The 14256-nt window shown below is 47.4% G+C and overlaps 1 long non-coding RNA gene across 2 annotated transcripts; it reads left to right on the top strand.

Moving 5' to 3' along the window:
- Nucleotides 1-445: 445 nt before the first annotated feature.
- LOC133895742 (uncharacterized) lies at nucleotides 446-4198 on the top strand. 2 transcript variants are annotated; one of them, XR_009905643.1, is made up of 6 exons: nucleotides 446-787; nucleotides 948-1022; nucleotides 3527-3728; nucleotides 3826-3894; nucleotides 3972-4040; nucleotides 4121-4198. It is a non-coding gene; the product is annotated as an uncharacterized LOC133895742 (long non-coding RNA). The 2 variants fall into 2 exon arrangements; XR_009905642.1 differs by having other exon boundaries at nucleotides 452-787; nucleotides 3527-3894.
- The last annotated feature ends 10058 nt before the right edge of the window (nucleotides 4199-14256 follow it).

Here is a 14256-nt window from a genome sequence, read left to right as displayed (position 1 = left end):
TAGATCTACTTGTTATATATTTAGTTTCTTAGCAAAATATAATGAAACAAGATCTTGTTTTGTTTGTTTAATTGTAATGAATATAATGGTACAATCAAATCACAAATCAGATAAACGGTTTAGAAGATAATATTATTTAAAGCGTGCTACCAAAAAATATATTTACTCTAACCAATCATCATATGTCATATTAGCAAGAATAAAACTTAACCCGAACATAGATAGTTATGTTCAACGGTTTTTGATGGATAGACTCATCTAGTTTCTAAGAAAAATATTACCTTTAGGTGGACATTCTATTCAAAAATATTACTTTAACTAAACACACTTTTAGTGAATTTTTTTAGGTAAATTCTAAATTTTGAGAATGCATACGCGACATGTCGCGCGGTATGCACGCTCGATCGTTCATGGGTATCCGCCAACCCTCACGTGTTCACATGACGATTCAACACTATTGGTGTTCACATGACAATAGCGTCCCTCTCTCAATATCTGTTCCTCACCCCCACACGTAGTAGCAAGCTTGTAGTACACTCTCCCTCCCCAAACTATGAAGCCACACAAGCAACATCAAGCCAGGAAGCTATCGTTACCTGCCTGTGGCTATCACGTCCACTGGCGGAGTCGTTTGTAAGGGAGCCAATGACGTGTAGGCTGGATCTGTCTTCACCGCCATTAGCCTTGGTTGAAGTTCCACTGCCTCTGCATCTTTGTGGCTAAATAACCACAGCCAGAGCCCTTCGCCTGCCTTGGCCGAATAACAGAATGATTTCTTGGTTAGTTGGTGAGTACCCTTACTTGGATGCATTTGTTCGTTCGATTTTTGTTCAAGTGAAACTCTACTCTTCTTTACTATGATTGAGAGTAATCAAATTGAGACTTCCAATTTGTTTCTTGTGTCGGTATCATACTAATCCCATTCATTTTGTCCATGGCTTGACTAGATTCGACTCAATCGAAGGATGAGGAGCTTGTCACGGAGGACTGCGGGCTGCTCGGGGTGGGCAGCGATCATGGAGGTGCAGAAGATGCCGCCTCTTGAAGCAAATATTCATTATTTTCACTATCTTCCCACTAGTTTAATCTACTTTCGTCAGTATTTCCTATAAGTCTATTCTAATTTGCTCTCATATTTATATCCCACTTGCTTTTCAAGTGACGAAGATTTGCTTATCAATTATCTTTCTTCTCTATCCGTAGAATCACCACCACATGTGCTTTACATAATCGCTCTTTTGATTTTTACTTCATTTTATCTATTTTTTCCCACTTGTTTAGTCTACTTTCACCAATATTGCCTATAATGTTATTCTAATTTGTTCTCAAATTTATGTCCAACTTGCTTTTCAAGCGAAGAAGATTTGCTTATCAATTGTCTTTCTTCTTAACTGGGTACCTTCGAGTGCAGGGATTAATCACAAAACCAGACAATCGATATATACAAGTTCGGATCTCCGATTAGAGTAATACCCTACGTCCTGTGAGGGTGTTGCTGCCGTATATTGATGATCTCAAGTACAAGCAATGTGGCTAAATCTATTGCAGAGAGTATATCAGATCTGATCTAACCTAAAGCTAAAGTCGCCAAATATCTTCTTTGCTAGGGTCTTGATGCTGTTGTATATAGGGGTGAGGTACCGACTCCTATCCAACCATGGTCGATAGGGAGTTGTCTTCCTTGATGTCCAAGTAGATAAATTTGTTTTGAGTACTAATCGTATCGAGTTAGGTAACCAATCGAAACTTTTGTAACCAATCGAAACTTTCCTGATATGTATTTCCTTGATTCCGAGTGTATCAAGTACCGCAATTCGGTTCCGTGATATCTAAAGCTTCTTAATATGTGTTGTACATACTCTGTCCATATATGATATACTCCTTATGTGCATATACCACATAGTTAGATATTCGATAGTAGGCTCCTAACTCTACTCAGGAGGAAAGGTTTCCATAAGCACACACTCGAGTGCCGCCAAGTTTCAGTTTGGTCGAGTAAAGTGGATCAATCTCATAGTCGAAAGAATTGAGCATAGGCGTGTCCTTCCTCGAGTATCAAGTGGAAGCTCAGTCGGGTCGAGCGCCCTGCGGCTAACCGCACTCGAGACTTAAAGGAAAAGACTAAAGAACTCAACTGGTCGACACCCGACTCAGAGTAGAGTTAAAAAACCTTTTGAAATTTGAAACGACGGGTGTAGGCGCATTTAAAGTGGGTAGAAGGGCATGCAAAGATTCATATGTCGTCATCATACTGCTTTTCACACCAGTCGAAGCATGGTAAAAATGGGCATGGTTGTCAAAGAGACGGTAAATTTTCCCGTATGACCCGGACTTGTGGTGGCCATTCCTCGTCATTGCCACCAGTCTTCCTGCCCAAGTCTTTCAACTTTCTCCGCCCCAGCATGCACTACCGCCAGAAAGAACTTCTAGATCCATTGATCCCAACTCTTCCTCAAAGATCCCAACTTTCTCCTCGTCGGAGAAGCAGTCAGACGCAATAGCTGCTGGCACCTCGCCCGATCAGTACGATGAGGCGAGGTTTATGATTGAGGCCTGGACACCCTCGACAATGCAGGAATCTAGGATGGAGGAACTTGAAGCAGAAGGAGTGGTGCCGCCGCGCAGCCTGGTTGAATAGAGGACAGCATCCAGTGAGAGATTCCCTTTCTGCAAGATTGAGCACGAATTTGTAGTTTTCGAGTCCTTCTTCCGTTGTGGTTTTAACATTCCTCCTTCATCTTTCTCCTTAATGTACTCGATCGACATCAAATTGAACTTCACCATATGAACCCCAACTCCGTCACCATGTTGAGTGTTTTCGTTCATCTTTGTGAGGCTTTCCTTAGTATCGAGCCAAGTTTGAATCTTTTTCAGTACTTCTATAAATTGAAAAGGATTACTGAGAACAAATGTGTAAGGGGGTGTGGTTTCCAATTGAGGAGTGGAATAAAGAACTCCTATATCTTGATTCCCCTAACCTCTTCTTGGTCGAAAGATTGGAAAAAAGTTTGGTTTTACGTCTCCAATCCTGACCTGATTGGTTTTTTCATTAGTGTATAGAGGTCTTTTTCCCGTCCAAAATCCTTCTTGGACACAAGATAAATGAGAGTCCGGCCACACCACCTATTTCGCGAACAGGATTGGCATGTTGAGGCAATTTGGCCTAACCGGGTGGCATGTGGACAGAGACTTTATTAGTAAGAGATTCAGTCCCTTGAAGGTGTGCACATGCCTGGCTTGAGGATACAGTGGGGATGAGGATGCTTCCAGGAATGTAGCAAGATGTAAGGCTTAATTAACATTTTGCTATGAATTTAGAGCTTTGTCGAGTAAACCTTTCTTCTCTTTTTCAGCTCTGCCTGCTCAGGATATCACTACCCGATTGATCAAGCATTTCTCTTCTGGCGCACCAGAGTGTGATATTCTGCCTTACTCCTTTGAGAATCCTCGACCAGATGGAAGGGTTTTAATGGAAAAGTAGGATTAGTTATCGTCCATTTGATCTGACTTGTTTGTATGACTGTAGGCTCCAGTCTTCCACCAAGAACATATCCTTTCGAGCGAGGTCTTTGATCTCGACGGCACCTTTTCTGCTGATGCTATCGACAAAAGGGAAGGGATCAGCCAATGAGGAGGCTGAGGGGTCTCCTCGATCGAAGAGATTGTCCTCGTCTTCTCAACTGCTGCTTGATCTGAGCCCTCTCAAGCGCAAGCGAAAGAGTCCCCGGGTATACTGATTGAAGTTCTTATTATCTTTTTATTTCCTTTCAAATTATTAAGTAGATACCTGAATGCATTCAATTTGGATGAGTGGCGTCTTGTTAGGGAACGGCGAGTGTACCAGCTCAATCGCCTCCTCGAGCAACCGCTGCTCTCGATGACCCGGTCGAAAAGGTAACTCTTATCGAGTCATCGATTTCCTTTCAGTCATTCTATTGATAACGATTTGCATGGATGGCTCTCTTTTTTAGGGGACGTCTGGTGCATCCTCGCAATCGCCAACTCGAGGGACCGTCATGCCTGATGACTCTACTAGAGAGGTAATTTCAGTTAAATTATCTCTCTTTAGTTGGTCATACTTTCACTCAATAATGCACTCATATTATTTGGTTCTTTGTAGGTTACTGATGACTTGACTTTGCCTGGTCCATATGTAACTCCTCCACCAGCTCCACCTACCGGACCAAGAACAAAGAAGTTAAGAAGGTGACCACAAAAAGGCAAAAGTCAAGCATCATTTCACATTTTCCGATTTCAAAGATGTTTGTCTTGGATTCTGATCTCGACTGGCCGATTAGCAATCCTTTCTTTTCCTCTTCTTTTATTCTGTTGATTGCAGACTATCGACTGAGGTGCAAACCAAGGCTGCCAGCACCTCGACCAGTCATCTGGTGCCAACTTCCCCAGTTGACTTGGCCTCAACTCCAATCAGAGATCCTGCCTCGAGCGCCCCCGAAGAAGACCCACAGGTCAGGGGAAGCGAAACTTCAATACCAATTCTGACTGATGATCTGACTGGTGATAAAAGCTCTTCTCCAGGCTACAAGCGCTCAGGTAGCTGCCGCCGAGGCCAAGAACCACAAAAAGTTCGAAACCAAGAGGAAGAAAATTGAACGTAAGTCTGTTCTTGATCACAAGTGCGTGATTCGATTATTGGGTTACTAGCAAAGAATTATTGTTTGGTTTACCTTTTTTAGGCCTTGAGTCCTCCTGCAACAACAAGCAAAAGCTTCTTCCTGATGCAATGAAGAAGGTTAACAACGATGTCAAGTTTCGGGAGAGACTCAGGAATCAAGCGAACATCACTCGAGCTGAAAGGAAGGCGATGATGGTTGAAAGGGATGCTACTGTTCTGGCTCTTCAAGAGCTGAAAGAGCAGACACTCGACCTCATGCCACAAGGAGCCTCTACAAGTGCTACCACATTGCTAGGTATTCTCAAGAGCTATAACCCCGCGCTCGATACCTCATTGGTGACAGTCGGGTTCAATTGTACTAGCGAGAAAGCGTCCAGTCGGTAGTTCCAGCCTTTGTCGAGTCTTTGAGGCTGAGTTTGCCTAATGATGATAGCGAGGAGAGTGCCTCAGACTGATGGTCCAGCCTGTTCTGGCACTTGTAAGATATATTTTATGATCTGAGAATACCCGCAACAATGTTATACTTTGCCAGTCTATTATGCTTTTGTCTGCTATTTCCTTGTCGATGAAATATGATTAGCATAAGTAGATACAAAACCTGATAGATACATGTTGTTATCATTCTCAAGACCATACGATTATGCATCTGTCAACCTGAAATTTTAACTAGATAAGCAATTAGATGTGCGGCCCTCGAGTATTTGAGAAGACCGTAATAGTAAGGAAAAAGACTAATACAGAGCTTAGAGCATATCAGTATTTCTGCGAATTTTTATCAACTTGCGTATTCAATCAGCACATAAACATGAACTCGATAGAGTGTACACGCGAGACAAACTAGGACTTCAGAACCCTTTTGGCCGTTAGACGTGAGATGTCTAACAATCTCTGTGCCGTTATGCCTCCTGAGGTATAATTGTTCGTTATCGACCCAACAAATGTCTCCGTTGGTTCTATTCAATGTGATCGACGCAGAGCCAGATAAAATTTTACAAAAAATATGGTATTATGATGTAGCCCCCGAATCTATGGTCGAGGAAGTAATTACTCGATCGGAGAGTAAAAAAAGACATACCTATACCATTGGTCGATAATGTAGTTGAACAAAGAGTGAAGTTCCAGCATCGAAGGTATGCGATGTTGCCCCCGACTCTCTGTTTGATGTGGCAATCAAGACAGAGAGTAGAGCATATGCATCAACACACCATCCGCGGCTAAATACTCGAGAGTGCAAGCCCCCAAGCATTATTGTTCTAACTGTGATGTGAATACCGAGTGAGCTCGAACCGTCGGGCAGGTGGGCATTAAAAACCCACTCCTGTTTGTGCTCGTTTTCACCACAATCTTGATTTGACGTGTCATAATGACTACCCATCCCTCTTTGCAGAGATGAGACAAGCCATAATGCCATCATGACATCTTGATTTCGTCGAACGCGCTACGCGCTCGAGGCGATGCCATCGTTTCGGATCTTGATGACTATGTTTATACAGTAAGACCTATTCCCCCGCTATAAATAGAGGTGACTTGAAGCCGTCTATCTTTCATATTGCCCCCCTTTGTTTCCTTTGCCCATTGCCTTCTAGGATTTATAGAGCTTGAAGCCATGGCCTCCACTCCATCTCCACCTCGTGAACTAATCCTAGAAGTCCTTTCCCCTAGACCTCTCGCCATGGTCTCTCCTGAAATCATCATCGTTTACTCCGACGATGAGGAGGACTCGAGTGGTAGGCCTAATAAAGAGAGAGAAGAAGTGCCCACCGCAGATAATCGTCTTCCCCTCATTCAGCGCATTCGCCATTACATCAAGACCTAAGCTTCAAGCCAAACGACGCAGCGCTCCACACAAGGGAGGATTGAGGATGGTGGTGATCTCGACCGGATCATCGACCAAGCCACCATCAAGGTCTTCAGTGGTGGAGCCTTCAGGTCATCACCGGCTAAGGAGGCGCGGTCATCTTCTCCATCGACAACAGCTAGATCACCTTCGCACCATGCAAAAGACCACTCGGCATCACCGGCACCGGCCAACAGCTCTAGCAGGGTTTTCGCCTCAGCCACATTCCTTGGTCCTTATGCTGGTCAACGGCCGGTCCTTGGAATGATGAGCTACCAGTCGAGGGAGGAGTACAAAAGGTTCCTCAACTCGTTCAAGGGAGAATAAGGTTTTTTGAAAGATCTAAACCGATCCTTTCTGTCAATTTTGCACTAGCCACAGGATCAGAGTGAAAAAAAAACTATGTAATCGAGTAGCCAACTGAATCGAATGTAATTGACTTACCTGTAACCTATCTTTTCTATGAATATGACTTTCGGAGTTGATCGATGTTCCTCAAGTGCTCGAGTATCTCGCCATTTGGAGTAGATAGCCGTACCGACCCAGGTCGAGTGACTTCGACTACTATGTAAGGTCCTTCCCACTTAGGCTATAACTTGTGGCGCTGGGCCTGTTTCTGCACCTTTCGTCGGACAAGGTCCCCAGTAGCGAGTTACCTAGGTTGAATTTTCTGGTTTTGATATCTACGCAACGCCTGATGATACTTAGCCACTCGAATAGACGCTTGATCTTGGTACTCCTCAAGTAAATTTATGTCATCTGCTCGTAAGTGCTCCTGCCCTTCTTCAGAGTAACTTTTCACTCGAGGTGATCCGAACTGCAACTTAGTCGGGAGCACCGCTTCCGCTCTATAAACCAAGAAGAAAGGAGTTTCACATTGTGTTGGAGTGTCAGGATAAGCACTACTTGCACCGGCATTAATCGCCCATGACCTCACGTTAGATCGGCTGCAGAGGGGGTGTCCTTTCTTCTCTGATATTATCTCTGGAGGCCGGTCACGCCTTCAGGCTTTGGAAGGCTGCATGGGCACTGGAGGGGTGGCCCGAAGGGGTTCCTAGCCTCTAGGGATAGGGCCTCCTGCCGAGTCCGGAGGCCGAAGGCTCTGGAGGGACCTTTGATAGAGATTATCAACCATTATCCTCAGGCTGGTCTATTTTCCCCCAACAATACCCCCTCATTCTCTAACCTCGACGTTTGGAGGGGTGTGAGGATGTAGAGGAAAACTAACTCCATCCTGGGTTTGTAACAAGAATGCCCGAATGCCATTCCATGTCCCTAATGGGTTTTTTGGTGGGAACTGTGGGCGTTGATGGTGAAGCTCAAGGTTGACAGTGCATTGGTGACGACGACACACCCTGGGGTTATGCTGAGGTCGGAGGTGCAGCCGGCGTCAAAGTCGGAGTCGAAGATCGAAGACGTATCAGCAGAGGAGGTACGTTCCAGAGCCTGTTGGAGTTGGAGTATGCGGTATTGGGACTCAAGGTCGGAGGGGCATCGATGGAGGTGATGTGCTCTGGGGTCCGTGCTGAGGCCGATTTAGATTCTTTGGACTTTTTTGGTGATGGGTCTTTTTGCCATTTGAGTTTGTCAGAGTAGGGGATTACGTGTAGGGTTGGGGAATCCCCACATTTGCCAGTTTGAGGACGGTAGGATGGGATGTGTCAGTGGCGCGTTTCTGACTGGATAATGCGTGGGTTCGTTTAGGGCCTTGTGCCCACACCCCTAGTAGGCGCCGAAAGGAGTCTAGGTCATTAATGTGATGGGACGTTCGTGCAAGAAAACGAGGTGTCACCGTGGGATGTTGCCATGTGTCAGTGGAACGACCCGGATATGGCCACGGGCCCCCCAGAGATTAATGAGGGATGCCGTGGAGGGACGCCGCGTTGGTTCTGCTTCCTTTCCTGGGCGTACGTGGCTGCTCAGCCCGGGTATAAAGCGGAGGTTATCCTGTTGGATCTATCACCACCCCACGAGCGAGCACTTAACTTGACTTTGAATATGGCATCATCTTCCTCCCCATCCTCTTCGGAAACATCGATGATCTCGACTGCTTCTACTGGGACTGGGCTATTTCGGCCACCGATGGTGGTGCCGATGGCCATCTAGCTTCCATCCCTATGGGGTGGACAGCTGTCTGTCGCCCCTGCCCAATCCCCGGTTCGGGAGACCATGCCTGTCAAGATCATCGATATTTCTGACGACGATGCAGAGATCGACTGGGATCTCCTACGGAGGGAGAGTGATTAGGAGGAGTGCACTTCAACGGCGAGGGCTGGGAAGAAGTGTGAGGAGGCCCCAACGGTGGCCCCTTCGGTTTCTTCTTTGTCTTCTGACAGCTCGGGGCTGGCTACTGCATCAGCTTCCGTGGTGACAGGCCGCAGATGAGGTGCATATGCCGCTCCATGCGTGGCCCCTACCAGGATCTGTAGGAGGCGAAGGTGGCCTTCGGGGGTGCTTCGTGGACATCCCTATTTGGCTATTCAACTATGGCCCTGCCGCGGGCCATAGTTGTCTTTTGTCACCTTGTACTCTTTTTCCCCCTGGTTTGCACTCTGGGGGTTTGTTTCCTCTGCAGTGGCTTTTGTACTATTTGCTTCTTTGTACGAGTCCTCCAGATGCACGATTTATTTAATAATATAATTTGTACCTTTGGGGGCGATTGTATCTCTTTTTGGGCCAAAGTGTAAGGGGATCCTTCGAGCAGGGGACCGCATATCTGTGTGCCTTCGTGCCTTCGAGTCATGCTTCTTTGTCCCCTTCGTAGGTGATGGCTAGTTTTTCGGATGACTGACGTACCGAGCCTTTGCATAGATCATCGCCGAGGCTATGCAATGCCTTCCAGGACACCCTGGCATAATCTGCCCTCTGGGTGACCCAGGCATGCTGTGCTGCTGTAGGTGTGTGGGCTCCACTGCCTACCAGGGCAAAGCCTACCCTCCGGGAAACTTTTTTCAGATGACTTTAGGTTTAGGCAAGCCATGCCTATAGGTGCCTAGGCATGTCACGCCTCCCGAAGAAATCCGTTGGGGGCGCTGCAACTACATTACCAAGGAAGTCCCTTGATAACTAACATCTACATACTATCGAGGCTATGCAACGCCTTCCAGGAAACCTAGTCTTGATGCCTCTGCAGTGACCTAGGCCTGTTGTGCCCGTGGTGTGCATGCATGTCGTGCAACAAGGATTCCTTGCGATAGCATTCCTCAGAGCACCGCCCCCGAGGACATCCCCCCGGGGCGTGGCTTCGACACTGCCGAGGCTATGCAATGCCTTCCAGGACACCCTGGCAAATTCTGCCCTCTGGGTGACCTAGGCATGCAGCGCAACTGCAGGCGTGGGTTTTACATGGTTACGTTACTAGTTAAGTTTTCCAGTCTACTGTTAGCAATAAGCAGCTAATTGCAGTATAAGACATAGCTAGGTCAGATGACTATTCATAACTCATGTCAGATGAAGATGTAACTTAAGTTCTACTGCTTACTGCTAAACAAGGACATAATCTAGATTTACCATTTCTACCTAATAGCGATCTACTGTAAAAACTTCTAGCAATAAGGTTGGAGGCCTTCAACATATTTTTATCGTACTGTACAAAAGATAGACCAGCTGGGTAAACTATCTATAGGTAATAGTGGGCATACATTTGCCAAAATAAAGCCTCTATTATGAGTCTTGAAGGCCTTGAAGCCTACGGATTGGCCGGGAGAGATGGTCCTTGACCCCGTCGGCCCTTAGCCATTGCCCGACTCCGGGGGTAACCCGCCCGGAGCCTAGCGATGGTGTGTGTCGAAGGCGAAGCCAAAGGCTAATCGGGAGAGGTGCTCCTCAACCCCCTCGGCCCTTAGCCATTTCACAGCTATGGAGGTAATCTGTCCGAAGCCTGGAGACGGCGTTTGTTGGAGGTGGAGCCGAAGGCAAGTCGGGAGAGGTGGTCCTCAACCCCCTCGGCCCTTAGCCACTGCCCGGCTCTGGAGGCAATCTGCTCGGAGCCTGGCGATGACGTTTGTCGGAGGTGGAGCTGAAGACTAGTTGGGAGAGGTGGTCCTCGACCCCCTCGGCCCTTAGCCGTTGCTTGGCTCCGGAGGTAATCCGCCCAGAGCCTGGCGACGGTGTTTGTTAGAGCTGGAGCCAAAGGCTAGTCTGAAGAGGTGGTCCTCGACCCCCTAGGCCCTTAGCCATTGCCCAGCTTATGAGGTAATCTTCCCAAAGCCTGGCGATGGCGTTCTTGACTCAATCCTCGTCGCTGGGATATTGCACCATCGGTAGCGGAGTTGGTGGCAGTGGAGCGGTGTCGAAGGGCCAGGGATCTGCCCAGGAGTTTGCCTTAGGCTTCCGACCCCTGTGCCATCCTTCACCAGTTCCCGTTGTGGCCAGGTATCCTGCTTGTCTTTCGAGGTACTCCTCTCATAAGGTCGTGAGGGTTCGGTAGTCGTTGGGGTTGTGGCCGCACCCTGGTCCGTGCAGGATACACCTGTATGCCTCCGGGGGTACTGGTGCTTGTGGTCGACGTTGAGGTGGCTGCCGGGGGTCGCGTGCCCCGGAGCCTGTGGTTTCCCCAGGACCTCCTTTCCTTTGGGGAGAACATCGTAGTCGTCTGGTGAACCGGTTTTTGGAGCCGGGTGGCTCCGATTGCACCTCACTGGATGAGGTGGACTTGGGGTTCCCCACGTGCGGTTGGCGTCACGAGGGCTGCGTCGGAGGCGCTGGCGGGGTCTGCGCACTCCGGAGCATTGTGCCTCTTCGAAACCTTCTTTCGTCGGGGTGGCCCGAGGAGGACGCTGGGTGGATAGATTCTCCGAAGGTGTTGGCTCGCCCAGGGCGTCCCAGGTGCTGTCAAAGGAGATACCTTGGGACCAAGTCCAGGCGGGAAGATTCTGGGGTTCAACCGCCCAAAACCACTGGAAGGCAGCCTGCTTGGTTGCGACCTCACCATGTAGAGGCTGGAAGGGCTCCGTGCCATCTGGAGTTTCCGTACCGACCAAAGGTTTTGGGTCGGTTAAGGCCGAAGGAACACCGTCCCATATGGCAGCGGGGCTGGAGGGTATACGTGATTTGCATAGCTGAGACAGCCACACATATGGTTGCATGGTTGTAACTGTGGATATGGCGGCTAGCGCTTTGGTGCTTTTTCTAGTGGATTCCTACCTCTCTTTGGCATTTTTGTGTTCATTCCCCACGGACGGCGCCACTGTTGGAATAAGAGTTCTTCTTGTCACAGCAAGTACGGTGAGAATTTCTTTTAAGGAGGAGACTCAAGCTTGGAGCCGAAGTTTGAGAGGAGGGAACACCACGAATGTATTGATAGTAAAAATATGGACTGAGCTAGGGGGATTATCACAGGAAGACTTTGTGATTATGCTCCTCCGTGATGTGTTGAGCGGTCTCTTTCCGACCTCCTTTTTCTAGGTGACCACGACCCCCTATTTATAAGGTAGTACGTAGCTTAGTGTACAAGTTATCACGATGCATAAATATCTAGGACATAGCTGAATTACTAGGCCTTATCCTGGATAACCACCTTTTACCCTACATAGAAGATAAATATCTACTGCGGTAACTATTTTGGTGCCTATCCCCTGAGGGGTGCGCCGGTTGCCAATTACGGCCTGGCGTCGCTCTACCGAGGGTGTCAGGATAAGCACCACTTGCACCGACAGAGGGGGTGTCCTTTCTTTCCTGATATTATCTCCGGAGGCCAGTCGCGCCTTTAGGCTTTGGAAGGCCGCCTGGGCACCGGAGGGGCAGCCCGAAGGGGTTCGCAGCCTCTGGGGATAGGGCCTCCTGCTGAGTCAGGAGGCTGAAGGCTCTGGAGGGACCTTTGATAGCGATCGTCAACCATTATTCTCAGGTTGGTCTATTTTCCCCCAAAACTGGTCAAGTAGAAACTTCAGTGGTTCACACCCAACCGGAAGGAAGCCATCAAAGAGCAAATCGAAAGGCTCACCAAAGTATGATTCATCCAAGAGGTAGATTATCTCAAGTGGCTCACCAACCACGTCATGGTCAAAAAATCAAATGACAAGTGGCGAATGTGCGTTCACTTCATCGATCTTAGTAAAGTCTGCCCTAAGGATGCTTTCCCTCTGCCACAAATAGATCAGATAGTCGACTCCACCTTTAGATGTGACTATCTAAGCCTTCAAGATGCCTATTCTGGTTATTACGAGATTAGCAAGCATCTAGAAGATGAGGAGAAAACCTCCTTTATTACTCTATTCGGAGTCTATTGCTATGTCAAGATGCCCTTCAGGATAAACAATGCTGATGCCACATACCAAGGAGGAGATGTCGATATCATCTACCATAGAGCCAGATTCATAGGGAGATGGCGATGGTGTTAGAGGAGAATATTTTGGGGAAGACGGAGAGTACTCCAGCGAAGATGGAGAATACTTTGGCGAAGGTGGAGGCTCCATGGCTGAATGTTGGTTTCGTGTAGCAAAGCCTCATCGCTCGGGGGCTTTTAAAGGCTACCGGGTCAAGGAGACTCTCTCCGTCTTCGGGTGTTAAATGCCGGATGCAGCTTCATAATGGTTCATAGGCAACCAAGCGCCAGACGACCATCAATATCGCGTCTTTTTGGCTGACCTACATGGACAAAGAGGCGGCTTCTCGATTTTACACTCCCTTACCTGCCATTTTTTCAAAGCGGGTGGGGTAGTTGAGGGGACGGGACATTGCTTCACTGTACTTGTGTAGTTCTTTTTGACAGAGAATCTCTTCACCACCACATAAAATCTCTGCTGCGATGGTCCAACTTTTGAACCTGGCCATCAACAAATCCTATCTACCCGTCCTTTCACAAGAATGGGATGATATTTTTTGGGAAAATCAGAAATCCTGCTCGGATGAAATACATTATTGATGACTCGCTTGAGAATTCGGAGGAATTCAGAACCCCAAATAGATGATCTGAGGACCCTGAGAACCAAGTTGGACGCATCATCCTAATCGGGGACCCGAATTCTACTCGATGATGCGGTCAGTTAAAATGCTTATTTTTGCTGACCAAGTGTTTAACCCATCGAAGCCTCATTTCACGTATTGGTGGGTGGCTTGACGATGACTAGTGGGTAACTACCATATCCGGATACCCTAGAGTTTCCTATTATTCTCATGGTATATCTCTATCTCTAGGAAGGGGATCTCTAGATGAACGGAAAGTACCTGTACGCACCCAAGATATCTCGTAACAGGAAAGTTTATCTCCAAGAACCGTAAGAAAGACTCCATAGGGCGTACAACGCCCCCTATATATATGTAGCCTGGGGGCCCTAGGAGGACAAGTCATTACAAGTCATTAGAAGCTATTACATGTCTGCGGAAGCTCTGCATCCACCAAGCCTTTCGCAGCTAGTTCTTCTTCGACTACACGCGAGGAAGCCGTTTGACTAGGTTAGATCTATCTAGGCTAGCCACGCACCCCTTGTAACAGTCTTAGGGATCAATACATGACAAATAGGACATAAAGTTATTATCCTAAGGAAGGCCTAAACTTGTATAAAAACCACTCTCTGTGTTTCTTTAATTTGTATACTCAAAGTATCCATCTTTTCTACAAGTTCGTAAGATCGGTGGATCACCAATCATCGACAATATGTATGGATCTAAGCCTAAGAACTAAGTGGATTTTGGTGTGTCTAAGGCTTAAAGATCTAGTCGACTAGGGATTGCTTCTGCCATGGATCTTCGATAGTTGTTGGTCTTCTACTCGACTAGTCTCGAGGGTTTCACGACTTCAAAGATATGAAGGTGCAGCTTGTTTGTGCTTAGATTGAATTGG

The sequence above is a fragment of the Phragmites australis genome, chromosome 16 (assembly GCF_958298935.1).
Source record: "Phragmites australis chromosome 16, lpPhrAust1.1, whole genome shotgun sequence".
Lineage (NCBI taxonomy): Eukaryota > Viridiplantae > Streptophyta > Magnoliopsida > Poales > Poaceae > Phragmites > Phragmites australis.
The sequence above is the reverse complement of the archived record's forward strand: the minus strand, read 5'-3'. Positions and strand labels throughout refer to the sequence as shown.